General features: G+C 42.4%; 1 pseudogene; it reads right to left on the minus strand.

The window, feature by feature from the left end:
* Nucleotides 1-1,333, minus strand: part of LOC111969085 (SH3 and multiple ankyrin repeat domains protein 2-like) — a 177,374-nt pseudogene extending 176,041 nt beyond the window's left edge.
* Between the last annotated feature and the right edge of the window lie 20,175 nt (nucleotides 1,334-21,508).

Raw genomic sequence — 21,508 nt, forward strand, 5'->3', positions numbered from 1 at the left:
ATAAAACTGGCCTTCTTTAGACTAGTTGAGTATCTGGAGCATCAGCATTTGTGGGTTCGATTACAGGCTCAAAATGGCCAGAAACAAAGCATTTTCTTCTGAAACTCGCTAGTCTATTCTTGTTCTCAGAAAGGAAGGCTATTCCATGTGAGAAACTACCAAGAAACTGAAGATCTCGTACAACGCTGTCTACTACTCCCTTCACAGAACAGCACAAACTGGTTCTAAGCAGAATAGAAAGACGAGTGGGAGGCCCCGGTGCACAACTGAGCAAGAGGACAAGTACATTAGAGTGTCTAGTTTGAGAAACAGAAGCCTCACAAGTCCTCAACTGGCAGCTTCATTAAATAGTACCCGCAAAACACCAGTCTCAACGTCAACAGTGAAGAGGCGACTCCGGGATGCTGGCCTTCTAGGCAGAGTTGCAAAGAAAAAGCCATTACTCAGACTGGCCAATAAAAAGAAAAGATTAAGATGGGCAAAAGAACACAGACACTGGACAGACGCCTGACAAGTCCCGGAAAACACCAGTCTCAACATCAACAGTGAAGAGGCGACGCCGAGGTTGCTGCACCAGGCACGGTCAATCAATCCCAGCTCAAGTATTTGAAATTATATTAAATAGTATTTGAAGCCAGGTCTGGTAATAAGAGAGGAATGCAGAGCGACATTCATGTCCCCATACATTTGCGAGATACACACATTAACGCCCACAGATTGTTCACACAGCGTGTGTTCTCCAACAGGCAAAATGATGCAGCACAGCCAGGATAATGGATGGCCAGAGCTGGCTTAAATCAAAGGCATTATACCAAAGGGAAACAAGAGAAAGAGAGGATGTTAACAAGTGTAATCTAAGACTTCTTTTGCAAGCCAGACATTTAAAACCTATGAGTCGGTCTATGAGTCTAGGAGTAAACAGTTCTATCCTTTAAAAAGAAAAATGGGTGTAAAAAACTCTCAAAAGGTAACCCATAAGTTGGTATATCAAACAATAGGGTCTTTATGGCTCATACAAACATACAACTCCTTCACACACGTTCCTGAGTAAACATAGGGAAGCATGCACACACACACACACACACACACACACACACACACACACACTCACTGTCTGCTGCAGGTCGGGGATGGCGATGCGGACGACCAGGGAGTGAGTGTGTATGTCGTCCATGTGTCCGGGGGCCGGCTCGGCGGTGGCTCTTATGGTCTCGTAGATGGTCTCCTCACGGGAGCTGTCAGAGGTGGAGTCCTCTGAGTAGTCAGAACAACTCTGGGCCATCTCATCCTCACTGGACGTGGGACTCCGGGGCATAGTCAGTAGGCCGGACGAATTCAGCTATGGAGGAGTAGAAAACTATGAGTAAACAACTTAGAAAAAACTATTTTGAGACGAATCCTAAATTTCACTTGTCAAATTTTCACTTAGTCTCGCTCCCATTCATATGAATGCATGACTAAGTGAAAATCCGACATTAGAATTCACCCCTTGTAGAAGATAAGCTCTAATAATGCTCTATGTAGCAACAGTAGAAGTCGGAAGTTTACATACACCTAGGTTGGAATCTTTAAAACTCATTTTTCAAACACTCCAGAAATGTCTTGTTAACAAACTATAGTTTGTGCATGACACAAGTCATTTTTCCAACAATCGTTTACAGACAGATTACTTCAATGTATCACACTTCCAGTGGGTCAGAAGTTTACATACACTAAGTTGACCTGTGCCTTTAAACAGCTTGGAAAATTCCAGAAAATTATGTCATGGCTTTAGAAGCTTCTGATAGCCTAATTGACATAATTTGAGTCAATTGGAGGTGTACCTGTGGCTGTATTTCAAGGCCTACCTTCAAACTCAGTGCCTATTTGCTTGACATCATGGGAAAATCAAAAGAAATCAGCCGACCTCAGAAAAAGATTGTAGACCTCCACAAGTCTGGTTCAATTTCTAAATGCCTGAATGTACCACGTTCATCTGTACAAACAATAGTACGCAAGTATAAACACCATGGGACACACGCAGCCGTCATACCGCTCAGGAAGGAGAGACGAACATACTTTGGTCCGAAAAGTGCAAATCAATCCCAGAACAACAGCAAAGGACCTTGTGAAGATGCTGGAGGAAACAGGTACAAAAGTATCTATATCCACAGTAAAATGAGTCCTATATCGACATACCTGAAAGGCCGCTCAGCAAGGAAGAAGCCACTGCTCCAAAACCGCCATAAAAAAAGCCAGACTACGGTTTGCAACTGCACATGGGGACGAAGATCGTACTTTTTGGAGAAACGTCCTCTGGTCTGATAAAACAAAAATAGAACTGTTTGGCCATAATGACCATTGTTATGTTTGGAGGAAAAAGGGGGAGGCTTGCAAGCAGAAGAACACCATACCAACCGTGAAGCACAGGGGTGGCAGCATCATGTTGTGTTGGTACTTTGCTGCAGGAGGGACTGGTGCACTTCACAAAATAGATGGCATCATGAGAATGAAAATTATGTGGATATATTGAAGCAATATCTCAAGACATCAGTCAGGAAGTTAAATATTGGTTGCAAATGGGTCTTCCAAATGGACAATGACCTCAAGCATACTTCCAAAGTTGTAACAAAATGGCTTAAGGACAACAAAGTCAAGGTATTGGAGTGGCCATCACAAAGCCCTGACCTCAATCCTATAGAAAATTTGTGGGCAGAACTGAAAAAATGTGTGCGAGCAAGGAGGCCTACATACCTGACTCAGTTACACCAGCTTTGTCAGGAGGAATGGGCCAAAATTCACCCAACTTATTGTGGGAAGCTTGTGGAAGGCTACCCGAAACGTTTGACTCAAGTTAAACAATTTAAAGTCAATGCTACCAAATACTAATTGAGTATATGTAAACTTCTGACCCACTGGGAATGTGATGAAAGAAATAAAAGCTGAAATAAATAATTCTCTCTACTATTATTCTGACATTTCACATTCTTAAAATAAAGTGGTGATCCTAACTGACCTAAAACAGGGAATTTTTACTAGGATTAAATGTCAGAAATTGTGAAAATTGAGTTTAAATGTATTTGGCTAAGGTGTATGTAAACTTCCGACTTCAACTGTATATAGTCATGTTCATGATGTGCTTATAAATGTGCAATGCATGTATATAGTTAATGTACAGAGAATAGAGATTATACTGTAGACTGGGCTGATTGTGCTTTTCTATCACTTTAATGTGGTTTAGTACAAATATGATTCAGACAGTCAAGATTCAGATTCAGGACAGTTCTCTCAATATTAGGCTACTGGGCAGATTGTACCATTCTCTCAGGTCAAAGTGGCCTAATAACAAAAATGACTTGACATACCTAAACAATGGCTAGTCAACCTTTCAGCAAATCACCATAGTAAGATCATACAATACATGACATGTTCTGTTACAGTACAAGCAAGCAAGACAATAAATGCTTTTTGACAGTTGCAGGGCACAATTGTTATCTGTGTTCGATAAGGACTGATATGAGGGCATAAGGCTGTGTTTAGACACGCAGCCCAATTGTGATCTTTTTCCCACTAATTGGTATTTTGACCAATCACATTAGATCTTTTCACATCAGAACTTTATCAGAGCTGATCAGATTGGTCAAAAGATCATGAGGAGTGTAGGAGTGTGCCTTAGTGACACACTCCTCATCAACCCTCCACATTTCGATTCCGTTTCTCATTTCAATGAAATAGGAGACAAGTGCTTAACCCTGATTGAGGAATCTCTTCACTCTCCACTCTCAAAACCAATAAAACATTGCTGGAACATTGTCTGAAGGTGGTATGGATGGAATCAGACAGGCACACATCATCTTTCCATGGGCAACATCTGTGACATCTAAGACGGTCATCCATCATAATGATGACTTCAAATATTTATTTTTGTGTTGATAGTGTCCAGATATGAGACGCTATCAAACAAATTGGTACAATATAGCCTTAGGCACCAGTTTGATAGCTGGCATTTTCTGTCTTTGTATTACACTTCACCAACGAGAGTTGTGGATAGATAGAGTAGAGCTATGGACCAAGTTGCATGTTCAAGTCGCGTCGCGGACAATTGTAGCATTTTATCTTACCCTACCCCTTTTTCTAAGCTTAACCTAATTATCCTAACCTGATACTTTTGTTCTCCTTACCTGCTACAGTATGTAAGTCATCACTGTCCATAGTTGCACTCCATCTAGCCAAAACCACAAAAGAGGGATCTTTCTCACATTTTCTTTCTCACTCACTCACTCCCTCTCTCTCTTTTGCTATTTCTCTGGCCACGACACAGATCCCATATGACTTAGATTAGCAGGAAATAAGTGGACAATTTGACCTGTCAGTGACACATTTTTTCTACTGCTCAATGATTTAGCACAAACACTGTCTTGTACACACAGGCACACAGTTTTAGGTATCCAGGAAATGAACCAGTCTGGCCTAACACTCCACTCAGTGTAACCACTACCTTGACCCTACGGTCATTATATTACAGATTATCTCATTAACCTTAATAAAACAAATGACACAGTCACTCACTCACTCAGGACGTCAACAGCGTTACAATAATCACCAAAGAAAATCGAAAATAGATTGTTATTCTCTATTTCCTTTGGTGATTATTGTAATGCATTTGACGTCTTGAGTGAGTGAGTGAGTGACTGTGTCATTTATAATTCCTGATCTCCAATGGTAATCAGCGCTCACAGCTTAAACACGGGCTAAAAAATAAAACAAATAAACCGCAAAGCCCTTCCTTTAAGTCCCCTTTAATCTTGTGATGCAGAAAGGAAGATAATGAAATCATACAATTAGCATGTGAATGTTAATACTGTGTGGTGTAAACTAGATTTTGGAGGTGTTCTGAAAGGTCAGTGTCATTGAGTTCTTCTTGTAGAGTACTTCTTTGGCACTGACGAGAGTTCGAGTGTAGTATTGACTGAAATAAAATCAGTTTCAGGTTCACTGCGATCAACTTGAGCTTTTCTCTGTTCAATTTACCTGATTCTGGATCAGTAGCCTGTAATTGTTAGCTATCTCCTTTTCAGGACATGATTCAATATAATATAATATAATATAATATAATATGGAGCGGCAGGTGATTAACAGCATTGGGACAGGTCGCTGGTACGAATCCCAAAGCCAACTATGCTAAAAACCTGTCAATGTGCACTCAAGCAAGGCTCCTCCTGTAAGTCACTCTTTAACCATGTGGTTGTGTGCAGAGGGAAAGAGAAAAAATATACACATTTTCTTCTAACAGACACATACTGTTGTACAAGTGTCTTTGGTCAGAGCCCAAGCCCAGACAAGCCCAGTCCCTGAGGTTGTCAAAATAAACCCAGCTATTTCCTTCACTGTGTGTCCCTGTTACAGATGGTGTTACCATATTGACCAGATGCTTGTCAATAACACAGCATACATGAACAAGTGCACACAAGGCAATGTAGGGTAATTATGACCGTGTTATTCAATGATGACTAGCACTACGATGGATACAAGTAGCGTAAGCATCCGATTACCAGTACATTAGTCTAGTCACAGATCTGTTTGTCTGTCTTGCAAAACTCCTTTATGCTAATCTATTCTAAGTATATAACAATGGCCATGCTGAGATTAAGTCAAACAAAACTCTATGTGAGGGAAAATACCCTTCACATATCACTTAGAGTATAGATGTTTGAAAGCCCAAGGAGAAAGAGCAACGTTTCACTAACCTTCAAAAATCTTACCTCTCGGGGGGCCACTAGAGGCGCAATGTGCGACTACCGTGTTTTCCGTTATGTACATTTTGCAGTAAAACCATATATATGGTGTACTGGGCCATACGCAATACCCTCTGCAGTGTCTTGTGGTCGAATGCCTAGCAGTTGCCATACCAAGCGCTGATGCAGCCAGTCAAGATGCTCTCAGTGGTACAGTTGTAGAACTTTTTGAGGATCTGATGGCTCATGCCTAATCATTTCAGCCTACTGAGGTGGAAGAGGCGTTGCCGTGCCCTCTTCACGACTGTGTTGGTGTGCTTGGACCATGATTGTTCCTTAGTGACGTGGACACAGGAGAACTTTAAGCTCTCGATCCGCCCCATTACAGGCCTGTTGATGTGAATGGGGGGCGTGTTTGGCCCTCTGTTTCCTGTAGTCTACGATAATCTCATTTGTCTTGCTCACGTTGAGGGAGCGGTTGTTGTCCTGGCACCACACTGCCAGGTCTCTGACCTTCTCCCTGTAGGCTGTCTCATCGTCATCTGTGATCAAGCCTACCACCATTGTGTCATCGTAAAACGTAATGATGGTGTTGGAGTCGTATGCGGCCACGCAGTCGTGTGTGAACAGGGAGTACAGGAGGGGACTGAGCAGGCTCCCCTGAGGGGCGGCCCATGTTGAGGGTCAGAGTGGCGGATATGTAGTTGCCTACCCTCACCACCTGGGGGCGGCCCATCATGAAGTCCAGTATCCAATTGCAGAGGGAGGTGTTCAGTCCCAGGGTCCTTAACTTAGTGAAGAGCTTGGAGGGCACTATGAAGTTGAATGCTGAGCTGAAGTCAATGAACAGCATTCTCACATAAGTGTTCCTTTTTTCTAGGTGGGAAAGGGCAGTGTTCAGTGCAATATAGATTGTGTCATCTTTGGGTCTGTTGGGGCGGTATGCGAATTGGAGTGGGTCAATGGTTTCTGGGATGATGGTGTTGATGTGAGCCATGACCACCCTTTCAAAGTATGTCATGGCTACAGATGTGAGTGCTACGGGGCGGTAGTCATTTAGACAGGTTACCTTGGCGCTCGTAGGCACAGGGACAATAGTGGTTTGCTTGAAACATGTAGATATTACAGACTGTGTCAGAGAGAGGTTTGAAAATGTCAGTGAAGACACTTGCTGGTCAGCCCATGATCTGAGTACGCATCCTGGTAATCCATCCTGCGGCCTTGCGAATGTTAACCTGTTTAAAGGTCTTACTCACATTGGCTACGGAGAGCGTGATCATACCGTCGTCTGGAGAAGCTGATGCTCTCATGCGTGGTTCAGTGCTGCTTGCTTCGAAGTGAACAAAGAAGGCATTTAGCTCATCTGTAGGCTTGCGTAACTGGGCGGCTCTCAGCTGGGTTTCCCTTTGTATCCGTGATAGTTTGCAAGGATTCGATCTTAATCCTGTATTGGCGTTTAGCCTTTTTGATGGTTCGTCGGAGGGCATATCGGGATTTCTTATAAGCATCAGGATTAGTGTCCTGCTCCTTGAAAGCTGTTGCTTGTAATCCATGGCTGGTTGGGATATGTACAGTCGTGGTCAAAAGTTTTGAGAATATTAATTTTCACAAAGTCTGCTGCCTCCGTTTGTATGATGTCAATTTGCATATACTCCGGAATGTTATGAAGAGTGATCAGATAAATTGCAATTAATTGCAAAGTCCCTCTTTGCCATGCAAATGAACTGAATCGCCCCAAAACATTTTCACTGCATTTCAGGCCTGCCACAAAAGGACCAGCTGACATCATGTCAGTGATTCTCTCGTTAACACAGGTGTGAGTGTTGACGAGGACAAGGCTGGAGATCACTCTGTCATGCTGATTGAGTTCGAATTACTGACTGGAAGCTTCAAAAGGAGGGTGGTGCTTGGAATCATTGTTCTTCCTCTATCAACCATGGTTACCTGCAAGGCAACAGGTGTCGTCATCATTGCACAAAAAGGGCTTCACAGGCAAGGATATTGCTGCCAGTAAGATTGCAACTAAATCAACCATTTATCGGATCATCAAGAACTTCAAGGAGAGTGGTTCAATTGTTGTGAAGAAGGCTTCAGGGCACCCAAGAAAGTCCAGCAAGCGCCAGGACCGTCTCCTAAAGTTGATTCAGCTGCAGGATCGGGGCAGCACCAGTATAGAGCTTGCTCAGGAATGGCAGCAGGCAGGTGTGAGTGCATCTGCACGCAACATGACCAACATGACCAGAAAACTCCCCAGACTTTAATCCCATTGAGAACTTGTGGTCAATCCTCAAGAGGCGGGTGGACAAAAAGTATTGCCAGAGTTCAAGTTCTCATTGTTTCAGGTGATGTTGCTCATTCCTGTGTTCTACCTGTGTAGGCCTACTGCAATGCAATGTCAGTACTCTGGTCAGCTAAAACGTCCGCAAGCTATTATGGTTACCATACCTGAGAACATTCAGCCTGGTTATACTTATGTAAAACCCTGGTGTTTGTGTTTAAATGCTTTTGAGGGAGGTGGTAAATCTATAACTATTTAGTGCTTTTCCTCCGCACTTCCTCCGTCACTTCCTCCGTCACGTAGAAGGTGGAGGAAATGTGACAATCAGCCAATGAGCTCTGTCACATAATGTAAAGACATGCCTTATATCAATCAGATATTGCAAACGGTTAATGGTTTATGATAAGCACATATAGTACCAATCAAAAGTATGGACACAGCTACTCATTCCAGGGTTTTCTTTATTTTTACAATTTTCTACATTGAAGAAAATGTTCAAAGTTGTTGAAATTTTACGGATTGACTGACCTTCATGTCTTATAGTAATGATGGACTGTCGTTTCTCTTTGCTTATTTGAGCTGTTCTTGCCATAATATGGACTTGGTCTTTTACCAAATAGGGCTATCTTCTGTGTACCAACCCTACCTTGTCACAACACAACTGATTGGCTCAAACGCATTAAGGAAAGAAATTCCACAAATTCACTTTTAACAAGGCACACCTGTTAATTGAAATGCATTCCAGGTGACTACCTCATTAAGCTGGTTGAGAGAATACCAAGAGTATGCAAAGCTGTCATCAAGGCAAAGGGTGGCTACTTTGAAGAATCTCAAATATAAAATATATTTGGATTTGTTTAAAAACATATTGGTTACTACATGATTCCATACGTGTTATTTCATAGTTTTGATGTCTTCACTATTAATTATTCTACAATGTAGAAAATAGTAAAAAAAATTAAACTTGAATGAGTAGGTGTGTCCAGACTTTTGACTGGTACTGTATATTTATTCATGGTGTAATGTGGGGTTAGCAATGTCCTTTAGGTAAATTATTACCTGGTATTTTGTCTTCAGATGCAACACAAACAACTGAGGACAGGTGATTTTTATTCACTAAGTGCTTCATCACTCAGCAGTCCCGTTCTGTGGGCTTGTGTGGCCAACCACTTTGCGGCTGAGCAGTTGTTTCTCCTAGACGTTTGCACTACACAATAACAGCACCTATAGTTGTCCGCTCTATTTGACGCACTGACTTGTGGGAAAGGTGGCATCCTATGGCTTTTCATTTGTATTTAACGAGGCAAGTCAGTTAAGAACAAATTCTTATTTACAATGACGGCCTACGAAAAGGCAAAAGACCTCCTGCGGGGACGGGGGATTGGATTAAAATAAAAATAAATGTAATACAAATATAGGACAAAACACACATCACGACAAGAGAGAAAACACAACACTACATAAAGAGAGACTTAATAAGACAACAACATAATATGGCAGCAACACATCACAAAACAGCATGGTAGCAACTAGAGGTCGACCGATTATGATTTTTCAACGCCGATACTGATACCAATTATTGGAGGACCGATTAATTGGACGATTTTTATATATTTGTAATAATGAAATTACAACAATACTGAATGAACACTTGTATTTTAACAATAATATAATACATCAATAAAATCAATTTAGTCTCAAATAAATAACGAAACATGTTCAATTTGGTTTAAATAATGCAAAAACAAAGTGTTGGAGAAGAAAGTAAAAGTGCAATATGTGCCATGTAAAAAAGCTAACGTTTAAGTTCCTTGCTCAGAACATGAGAACATATGAAAGCTGTCGGTTCCTTTTAACATGAGTCTTCAATATTCCCAGGTAAGAAGTTTTAGGTTGTAGTTATTACAGGAATAATAGGACTATTTCTCTCTATACCATTTGTATTTCATATACCTTTTCCTATTGGATATTTATATTGTTTATATTGTGTTATCTAATTTTGTGTGATGTGATGTGTGTAAACTGAATAAACAGAGTTTTCAAAGAAGAAATACAAAATGATTCTCTCTTTCAATTCTCGCCTCAGGACCCACTCCCACCACACTTACACAATTGCTGGAGACAGATTTGTTTAACGCAGAGATTTCTCTAAACCCCCCGAAAGGATTACACCAAGCATTAGGGAAGCTGCTGTATCTCTTCCAATCTGGCAAAACAGCCCCGGCAAAGAGTAAATTTAGCACCATATTTGTATTTGTAATTATTAAGGATCTCTATTAGCTGCTGCCAAGACAGCAGCTACTCTTCCTGGGGTCCAGCAACATTAAGGCATTTATATACAGTTTAAAATATTACATGACATTACAATTCATAACACATTAAGTGTGTACACTCAGGCCACTACTATACTAACGCGTATCTACAATACAAAAGCCATGAGTGTGTAGAGTGCGTGTCTTATCATGTGTATATGTAAGCCTGTGTCTGTGCCTGTGTGTGTGTCTCTTCACAGTCCCCGCTGTTCAATAAGGTGTATTTTTATTATATTTTTTCAAGACTCTCTCTAGAGTCCCCATTCCCCACGTGAAGACACTGCAGCACCAGTCCAAACTAAAGTCTTTATTTTCCATTGACTAATTTAACAGCAATATACTTCTCACTAACCCCCAAATTCACTCATTTTGGAACTGCTTAGCTTAGCTTTTAAGTGTTACTTTAGGTTTTTGTGTCACGCCCTGACCTTAGAGATCCTTTTAATTCTCTATTTTGGTTAGGTCAGGGTGTGACTAGGGTGGGCAATCTATGTGTTCTATTTCTTTGTTGGACGGGTATGGTTCACAATCAGATGCAGCTGTCTATCGTTGTCTCTCTTAGGCAGCCTGTTTTCCACCTTAGTTTGTGGGATTCTTGATTTTGTTAGTTGCTGTATAGCCTGCAGAACTTTACGTTCGTTTTGTATTTTTTCTTGGTTTTGGTGTTCATTTTAAAATAAAGTAAGATGTTCACCTACCACGCTGCACCTTGGTCTCATTCCAACAACGGACGTAACAGAAGATCCCACCACCAAAGGACCAAGCAGCGTGGCCAAGAGGAGCAGGGATCCTGGGCCCGGGAGAAAAGTGAGTGGAGAACATCATGGACATGGGAGGAGGTTATGGTAGGGGACAAGACCCTGCCATGGAAGCAGGCGCAGGCAACAAAGGAGGACCGATTCCGAAGTTCACGACCACGACGGAAGCCCGAGAGGCAGCCCCCCAAAAATGTTTGGGGGGGTACACGGGTTGGTCGGCGAAGCCGAGGGGCGAGTTTGAGAGTGAAGAGGAGTATTGGGATAGACTGAGCGAGGAGTATTGTGAGATAGTTGAGGGGAGTGATGAGGTAGAGTGGATGGTTTGGTGTCTGGAGTAAGACAGTCGCTGTGAGGAGTGTGGGACCAGTCAGGCACCATGTTTTGCGGAGATACGCAATGTGTCTCCAGTGCGCATCCACAGCCCGGTACGTTCTGTGCCAGCTCCTCGCACTTGCCGTGCGAAAGTGAGCACCCAGCCAGGACGGGTTGGGCCGGCTCAGCGCTCCTGGTCTCCAGTACGCCTCCTCGGTCCAGGATATAGTGTGTGGACTATATGTTTTTCAAAACCAAGAAAGCGGAAACATCACTTTGTATTCCTCTCATATCCGTCCTGCTGGTAAGTGGTCCTTATGCTCAGTGGAGTAGTCTGTTAGAGTGTGCTAACTTGGTTGAACTTGTGAATGGTCCGTAAAGTAGATTTTCACATTTTTCAGCCTTTAAAGTGCTGTTTCATAATTTCTCTCACCCAGCACAAAGATACTGTAAGTATTCAGTTATTCAAATTGCCACCATGATTTGAATAATTGTTTGGAATTGCATTGTACTGACTAATGATGTGCTCTGAAGAGTGAAGGTTGTGGTAAGATCAGCATGAAGACACTTCCTGTCTGAATGCTAATCTGGATAGGGTCTTCTTCACCTTACTTTTTACAAACTCTACATACACCCACACTTGTCTATATGAACAAATTGAATAGGTATAAGCAATATTGCAAGCAATACGAAAAGCAATATAAAAAAAAACAATAAGCACACTGCAGTCCTTGCCAGCATGCCAGGAGCAGCCAGCGGCTTTGTGAAAGAGGATCTAACGATGAGAGATTCTCGTCACCTCTCTCTTGGTAAACGGCAGTCCTGGCCGATTACTTCACTCACACAGTGCGGTCAGGACTGCCTCGCAACCGCCTCATTTCCAAAGCACTTTAGACTGTTAAGAGTGTGGTTTTCTCTGCCTTCTGTCTAGCTTCTCATGCATATTCAGCAAGCACTGGATGTAGCCTCCAGATGTTGTTGATAGGCAGAACTGGGTTGCATGTGCACTATTGAAACAACGCAATGAAATGTAATGGCATTCCTACATAGATATAGAAGGTCCTGGCGAGTAATGTCTTTGTGTGTTGATGGCTTTTACATGGCCTGTACAGATGCGAATTCTCGTAGTGTAAGGGAAGCGGTGTATTTGGTTGAAGACAAATACTGTGCACTTATTGACACTTGATTGAGAATCCAACAAACATTCATTAAAATAAATGAGAGATAAAATAAGGTAACACTTCATTTGGATAGTCCAAAGTAGATGTTTTTTTAGATGTTCAGTAGATGTTAAATAACTGTCAACAACATACACATGTACTGTCCACTAACCCTAACCCTTATCCTAACCCTAAACTTAGCCCTTACCCTAAAACCTTACCTTGGTCCTTACCCTAACCCTTATTCTAAACCTAACCCTAACCGTAACCTTAGCAAGCATGTGCTTATCAATAGATAGTATGACCATCTGTAGATCATCTTATCATTATCCAAATAAAGTGTTACCTTAAATAATTTTTCAAACCCTATATTTAAAGCCACAATGCGTAAGATTCCCAGCCATTCATTGGTAACTTCAACTAATTTACCTCTTAATTTTCAAATAATAACATTTAAACACCTGACTTATTAGCAGCATCTGCAATGCTGGTGCAGAATCCTGAGGGGTATATCACAAACCAGGATCAATGTTAGCTAACATCGCTAAAAACTCTCAGACCTCTTTATTTCCTATTAAAATAATTAAGTAGTTTTTGTTTGTTTCATTGGGTTTTTGTTTTTTTCCCTGTTTTGTTTAGTTACTCGGGGGTATGACATCTTTTATATTTTATTCAGGATTATTGAGAGTTTATTGTTCCAAAAATGGAACTGTAATGCCTCTAATAATAGTCTGGTGTGTCTGTAGGCACCTCAGAGGAGGTGGTGGTTCTCACTCCCTTCCATAGACTTACACAGTAATGATGATGGCTTGGGGAGGACGTCCTCATACCCAAGTAAAACGCTCAGATCTGTTACAGCATGTACTAACATCTTGTCGATCCAATCAAAGGAGCAGAAAACTAACCTAGTGCTATGCACTTTTTGCCTATGGCTGCTGACTGCGCTTTGCTACCACCGAAAAAAAAGGAAGATTTCCCATTATTTTGTTTTTGTAAGGACCCAAAACACAGTGGGAGAACCTATTCAAGTAATTAGATACATTTTTAAAATGTTAAAAACAATGCAGCCTATTATTAGCTAGCTAGCTACAGCAGGCCACTTTGTAGGCTAACTGAAATGAGCTGCTAGCTAACTGTACACACTGTTAAGCTAAGTGAATTACATTTAATAAAAAACACAATTTCCAAATGCATTTGTAAATAACAGCCACGGAAGAGGGTGAAATTGCAGCTCCAGCTGTCAGGGAGAGTTTGGGCACTGCTGGATAGGGTAGTTCCAGTCCCTAGAGGGGAACACTTTGAGAACAGAGGGATAATAGTGTTGGAATCGGCTAAACTTTGAGTATTGAGATATTAAATAAATGATAGAGAATAAGCTTTGAATAGAAAGAGTGGAAGAGAATGGGTTTTGTGTCAGAAGTTAAGGGTTCTCTGTAAAAAGCCAGAAGGCTTTGGAATGTGTTTGATGGAGGAGAGGAGAGCGATGTGTTGATATAGGGAAGACAGATGGATATCTGTGGATTAGGTGAAGGAGAGGTTGAGGTCAGTTCCCCTTAAGGGAGTAATCAGGGTTAGTATCTGGTTACCTTCTTTCTCTTGGGCATAAACTAAGGATTGGAGAGAGGGAGTGTCTTAAGTAGGATGTATATAACCAATGGAGAGAAATGTTTTGCTGTCTGATTACAGCTGTACAGAACCGTTGGGACGAATTAAACTTGGTTAAAGCTTCTCTAGTGTCCGTGAGCTATTTACTCTATAAAATAAGAACCTATCAATAGCAATAGAAAACCTGTTTGCAGATAAATTAGAGAAGTCCTAATGAATGTCCCAAGACTGGGTATATCCTATATGCCATGAATTATATGTGTACCTACAGTACCAGTCAAAAGTTTGAACACAACTACTCATTCAAGGGTTTTTCTTTATTTGTTACTATTTTTTACATTGTAGAAACCACTACTAAAGGACACCAATAAGAAAAAGAGACTTTCCTGGGCCAAGAAACACAAGCAATGGACATTAGAGAGGTGGAAATGTCTCCTTTGGTCTGATGAGTCAACATTTTAGATTTTTGGTTCCAACTGCCGTGTCTTTGTGAGACGCAGAGTATAAATGAACGGATGATCTCCACATGTGTGGTTCCCAACGTGAAGCCTGGAGGAGGTGGTGTGGGGGTGCTTTGCTGGTGAGACTGTCTGTGATTTATTTAGAAATAAAGGCACACTTAACCCCAATGGCTACCACAGCATTCTGCAGCGGTACGCCATCCCATCTGGTTTTGGCTTAGTGGGACTATAATTTGTTTTCAACAGGACAATGACCCAAAACACACCTCCAGGCTGTGTAGGGGCTATTTGAGTGATGGAGTGCTGCATCAGATGACCTGGCCTCCTCAATCACCCGACCTCAACCAAATTGAGATGGTTTGAGATGAGTTGGACCGCAGAGTGAAGAAAAAGCAGCCAACAAATGCTCAGCATATGTGGGAAATTCTTCAAGACTGTTGGAAAAGCATTCCTCATGAAGCTGTTGTAAGATGGTGCCAGAGGCTTTCACATGCCAACAGCCGATTGGGTTTTTATGGATGTTTATTTGCGTTGTTTGTAACTTATTTTTTTACTTATTTTGCCCATAATGTTGCCGCTACCGTCTCTTATGACCGAAATTAACTTCTAGACATCAGGACTGCGATTACTCACCATGGACCAGCAGAATAATTTTTTTCCTTTCACGACTCTGACAAGCCCGGCGCGAAGGATATACTGCTTCCTCGGGAACAGGCCCGATCCCCGTGATCTGCGTGAAGAGGAGGCGGAGAAAGAGGGGCCGAAGGTCAGCCTGCTTTCTGAGAATTCGTAGGGGATTGAATAAACCCCCACTTCCCTCCATTCTGCTAGCAAACATGCAATCTTTGGAGAATAAAAATCGAGGAGTTACGCGGAAGATTAATCTACAAACTGCACATTAAAAACTAACATCTTATGCTTCACAGAGTCGTGGTTGAACGACGACAATATCAACATACAGCTGGCTTGTTATACGATGTACCGGCAGGATAGAACAGAGTCTGGTAAGAGAAGGGGCGGCGGTCTATCTATTTTTGTAAAAAACAGCTGGTGCACGATATCTAAGGAAGTCTCGAGCTATTTCTTGCCTGAGGTAGAGTATCTCATAATATGCTGTAGACCACACTACCTACCGTGAGAGATTTCAACTGTATTCTTTGTAGCTGTTTTACATACCACCACAGTCAGAGGCTGGCACTAAGACAGCATAGAATGAGCTGCATTCCGCCATAAGCAAACAAGAAAACGCTCACCCAGAGGTGGCGCTCCAAGTAGCCGGGGACTTTAATGCAGGGAAACTTAAATTTGTTTTACCAAATTTCTATCAGCATGTTAAATTTGCATCCAGAGGAAAAAGAACTCTGGACCACCTATACTCCACACACAGACACGCATACAAAGCTCTCCCTCACCCTCCATTTGTCAAATCTGACCACAATTCTTACAAGCAACAATTAAAAGCAGGAAGCACCAGTGACTAGATCCATAAAAAAGTGGTCAGAGGAAGCAGATGCTAAGCTACTGGACTGTTTTGCTAGCACAGACTGGAATATGTTCCAGGATTTCTCCAATGGCATTGAGGAAGTGCATTGATGACGTCGTCCCCACAGTGACAGTACGTACATACCCCAACCAGAAGCCATGGATTACAGGCAGCATCCACACTGAGCTAAAGGCTAGAGCTGCCACTTTCAAGGAGCGGGACTCTAACCCGGAAGCTTATAAGAAATCCCGCTATGCCCTCAGATGGACCATCAAACAGGCAAAGCATCAATACAGGACTAAGATCGAATCGTACTACACCGGCTCTGACGCTCGTCGGACGTGGCAGGGCTTGCAAACCATTACAGACTACAAAGGGAAGTACACCCGAGAGCTGCCCAGTGACACGAGCCTATCACACGAGCTAAACTACTTCTATGCTCGCTTCGAGGCAAATAACATTTAAACATGCATGAGAGCACCAGCTGTTCCGGACGGAAGACTGTGTGATCACGCTCTCCACAGCCGATGTGAGTAAGACCTTTAAACAGGTCAACATTCACAAGGCCCCAGAGCCAGACAGATTACCAGGACGTGTATTCAAAGCATGCACTGACTGATAATCATAGTAATCCGTCCTGACGGGTTGCATCATAGCCTGGTATGGCAACTGCTCGGCCTCCGACCACAAGGCACTACAGAGGGTAGCGCATACGGCCCAGTACATCACCGGGGCCAAGCTTCCTGCCATCCAGGACCTCTATACCAGCCGGTATCAGAGGAAGGCCATAAAAATCGTCAAAGACTCCAGCCACCCTATTCATAGACTGTTCTCTCTGCTACCGCACGGCAAGCGGTACCGGAGCACCAAGTATAGGTCCAAGAGGCTTCTAATCAGCTTCTACCTCCAAGCCATAAGACTCCTGAACAGCTAATCAAATGGCTACCCAGACTATTTTCACCCCCCACGCTGCTGCTACTACCTCTCAGTTATTATCTATGCATAGCCACTTTAACAACCCTACCTGCATGTACATAATTATCTCAATTACCGTGACACCAGTGCCCCCGCACATTGACTCTGTACCAGTAAACTCTGTATATAGCCCCACTAATGTTATTCACTGCTGCTCTTTAATTATTTATTTTTCTTATTTCTTAGTTTTTCCTTTATTTTATTTTTTAGGAATTTTCTTTAAACTGCATCGTTGGTTAAGGGCTTGTAAGTGAGCATTTGACTGTAAGGTCTGTTGTATTCGGCGCATGTGACAAATGCAATTTGATATGATTTGACCAACTGGCAAATGTCTTCACTGACATTTTCAACCTCTCCCTCTCTGAGTCTGTAATACCAACATGTTTCAAGCAGACCACCATAGTCCCAGTGCCCAAGAACACTAAGGTAACCTGCCTAAATGACTACCGACCCGTAGCACTCACATCTGTAGCTATGAAGTGCTTAGAAAGAGTGGCTCACATTAACACCAACATCCCAGAAACCATAGACCCACTCCAATTTGCATACTGCCCAAACAGACCCACAGATGATGCAATCTCTATTGCACTCCACACTGCCCTTTCACACCTGGACAAAAGGTCACACCTGGACTTCCTGACGGGCCGCACCCAGGTGGTAAGGGTAGGTAATAACACATCAGCCATGCTGATCCTCAACACATGGGCACCTCAAGGGTGTGTGCTCAGTCCCCTCCTGTACTCCCTGTTTACTCATGACTGCACAGCCAGGCACGACTCCAACACCATCATTAAATTTGACGATGACACAACAGTGATAGGCCTGATCACCGACAACGACGAGATAGCCTATAGGGAGGAGGTCAGAGACCTGGCTGTGTGGTGCCAGGACAACAACCTCTCCCTCATCTCAATCAAGACAAAGGGGATGATTGTGGACTACAGGAAAAACAGGACCGAGCACACCCCCATTCTCATCGACTGGGCTGCAGTGGAGCAGGTTGAGAGCTTCAAGTTCCTTGGTGTCCACATCACCAACAAACTAACATGATTCAAGCACACCAAGACAGTCGTGAAGAGGGCATGACAAAACCTATTACCCCTCAGGAGCGGGAAAAGATTAGGCATGGGTCCTCAGATCCTCAAAAGTTTCTATAGCCGCACCATCAAGAGCATCCTGATGGGTTGCATCACTGCCTGGTATGGCAACTGCTCGGCCTCCGACCACAAGGCATTAAAGAGGATAGTGAAAACAGCCCAGTACATCACTGAGGTCAAGCTTCCTTCCATCAAGGATCTCCACACCAGGTGGTGTCAGAGGAAAGGCCCTAAAAATTGTCAGACTCCAGCCCTCTAGTCATAGACTGTTGTCTCTGCTACCACACGGCAAGCGGAGCGCCAAGTCTAGGTCCAAGAGGCTTCTAAGACTCCTGAACATCTAGTCAAATGGCTACCCAGACTATGTGCAGTGCCCCCCCCTACCCCTTCTTTACACCACTGTACTCTCTGTTGTCAATACATAGTCACTTTAATAACTCTACCTACACGTACATACTACCTCAACTAACCGGTGCCCTTGCACATTGACTGGATCGGTACCCTCCTGTATATAGTCTCACTATTGTTATTTTACAGCTGCTCTTTCATTACTTGTTACTTTTATTTTTTATTCTTATCTCTCTTTTTTTTAAACTGCATTGTTGGTTAACGGGCTCGTAAGTAAGCATTTCACTGTAAGGTCGACACCTGTTGTATTTGGCGCATGTGACTAATACAATTGATTTGATTTGAGAATGCCAAGAGTGTACAAAGCTAATCATCAAGGCAAAGGGTGTCTACTTTGAAGAATCTCAAATATAACATATATTTTAATTTGTTTAACACTTTTTTGGTTACTACATGATTCCATATGTGTTATTTCATAGTTTTGATGTCTTCACTATTATTCTACAATGTAGAACATAGTGAAAATAAAGAAAAACCATTGAATGAGTAGGCGTGTCCAAACGTTTGACTGGTACTGTATGTTAGCAATGTTGTATACAAAAATACAGTTAAATATCACACCCAATGTATACACCTATTACAACTGGAGCAGGCCAACCCTGCTGAAGGTCTGATGGGTGTGTAATGTTCCCAGCAATAATAATATGCATGTCAATCTCTCCTGGCTCAAAGTAGAGGAGAGATTGACTCCATCACTACTTGTATTTGTGAGAGGTATTGACTTGTTGAAAGCACCGAGGTGTCTGTTTAAACTACTAGCACACAGCTTGGACACCCATGCATACCCCCACAAGACATGCCACCAGAGGTCTCTTCACAGTCCCCAAGTCCAGAAAAGACTATGGGAGGCGCACAGTACTACATAGAGCCATGATTACATGGAACTCTATTCCACATCAGGTAACTGATGCAAGCACTAGAATCAGATTTAAAAAACATAAAAAATACACCTTATGGAACAGCGGGGACTGTGAAGCAACATAAACATAGGCACAGACACATGCATACACACGCAATAACATATGCACTATACACACAGGTACACATGTATTTTGTGTTGTAGATATGTGGTAGTGGAGTATGGGCCAGAGGGCACACACTTAGTGTGTTGTGAATTATGCAATGAATGTATTGTAATGTTTTTTAAATTGTATAACTGCATTAACTTTGCCGGACCCCAGAAAGAGTCGCTGCTTCCTTGGCAGCAGCTAATGGGGATCCGTTATAAATACAAATACCTGACTCAACTTATCAAACCTAATGAGTTGATAATCAAGTGCGCTATTGCTGGGCAGGAATAGAAGTCTGCTCACCCAGTAGGTCAGGAATCAGTGCAGCAAGGTTTGCCACTGCTTTTTGTTGATGTTGTTCACCTGAAATTATGCTTTAGTAATACAAAATATATACAGTGGGGCAAAAAAGTATTTAGTCAGCCACCAATTGTGCAAGTTCTCCCACTTAAAAAGTTGAGAGAGGCCTGTAATTTTCATCATAGGTACACTTCAACTATGACAGACAAAATGAGAAAAAAAATCCAGAAAATCACATTGTAGGATTTTTTATGAATTTATTTGCAAATTATGGTGGAAAATAAGTATTTGGTCACCTACAAACAAGCAAGATTTCTGGCTCTCACAGACCTGTAACTTCTTCTTTAAGAGGCTCCTCTGTCCTCCACTTGTTACCTGTATTAATGGCACCTGTTTGAACTTGTTATCAGTATAAAAGACACCTGTCCACAACCTCAAACAGTCACACTCCAAACTCCACTATGGCCAAGACCAAAGAGCTGTCAAAGGACACCAGAAACAAAATTGTAGACCTGCACCAGGCTGGGAAGACTGAATCTGCAATAGGTAAGCAGCTTGGTTTGAAGAAATCAACTGTGGGAGCAATTATTAGGAAATGGAAGACATACAAGACCACTGATAATCTCCCTCGATCTGGGGCTCCACGCAAGATCTCACCCCGTGGGGTCAAAATGATCACAAGAACGGTGAGCAATAATCCCAGAACCACACGGGGGGGCCTAGTGTGTGTGCGTGCTTTCGACTGTCAGTCAACTCAGGGAATGTCCAATGCAATGTGTCACACCATGCCCTATACACATTGTACAAAACATTAGGAACACCTGCTCTTTCCATGACATAGACTGACCAGGTGAATCCAGGTAAAAGCTATGATCCCTTATTGATGTCACCGGTCAAATCCACTTCAAATCAGTGTAGATGTAGAGGAGGAGTCAGGTTTCAGAAGGATTTTTAAGCATTGAGACATGGATTGTGTGTGTGTGCCATTCAGAGGGTGAAGACAAAATATTTAAGTACCTTTAAACAGGGTATGGTAATAGGTGCCAGGCGCACCGGTTTGAATTCAAGAACTGCAAAGCTGATGGGTTTTCCACGCTCAATAGTTTCCCGTGTGTATCAAGAATGGTCCACTACCCAAAGGATATCCAGCCAACTTGAAACAACTGTGGGAAGCATTGGAGTCAACATGGGTCAGCATCCCTGTGGAATGCTTTCGACACCTTGTAGAGTGCATGTCCCGACGAATTGAGGCTGTTCTGTTGGGCAAAATGTGTTCCTAATGTTTTGTGCACTCAGTGTATGTTTCCAAGACTACCGTTTTAAAAGGAGTATCACTCGCTCTCTCTCTCTCTCTCTGTAATTAGCGTAATAATGAGGTAAGTATGAAAAGCAAACACAAGTCCTCAGTAATAATAACTGTGTGTATGAATGTAATTGGACTTGCTGGTTTGTATTGTTGAGTGTGGAGTATGTCGGTGTGGATTCCCTATCGTTTATTATGACTCAATGGTAAAACAAATACAGGAGAGTTGAGTATGTAGAGAAGGAGGAGAAGAGGGGACCTCTCATGTACATCCAGTGGTGATTTTAGCATCTAAATCTTGGTGAGAGGAAAAAAGAATGTGGGATGCATGC

The sequence above is a fragment of the Salvelinus sp. IW2-2015 genome, linkage group LG10 (genome assembly GCF_002910315.2).
Source record: "Salvelinus sp. IW2-2015 linkage group LG10, ASM291031v2, whole genome shotgun sequence".
NCBI lineage: Eukaryota > Metazoa > Chordata > Actinopteri > Salmoniformes > Salmonidae > Salvelinus > Salvelinus sp. IW2-2015.